Source organism: Gekko japonicus, unplaced genomic scaffold (genome assembly GCF_001447785.1).
Source record: "Gekko japonicus isolate JY-2015 unplaced genomic scaffold, Gekko_japonicus_V1.1 scaffold782, whole genome shotgun sequence".
NCBI classification, from domain to species: Eukaryota; Metazoa; Chordata; class Lepidosauria; order Squamata; family Gekkonidae; genus Gekko; species Gekko japonicus.
In genome coordinates, this window is record NW_015161973.1 from 49,625 (window position 1) to 49,979 (window position 355).

Sequence of the window (355 nt, forward strand, 5' to 3'; positions counted from 1 at the left end):
ACCACCCGCCGCCGCCCGCCCCCTTGCCTTGTTTTTTTTGGCTCGATAGACAAACTCTCGCTCTCAGCCAGCCGTCTTTTGCCCTGAGGCGGCGCCCTCTAGCGGCGCGCGCCACCACCAGCGAAGTCGCGTGGCCGACGGCCGTAACCGCCAGCAAGAGAGTTTCCCATCTATCGGTGAGGTCTATCTATCACACAAACACACACGCGAAAAGGAAGAAGAAAAAAGACACCCCGCTTCCCAATCTCACGTGACGTCTGGTGAAGGGAGGACAAGCCTCGCTCGTTTTTTTGTCTCTTTCTCCCCCGCCCTCAGCTCTGCGGGCTGCGGCGGACTCGTCAGAGGCGGGGGGGGG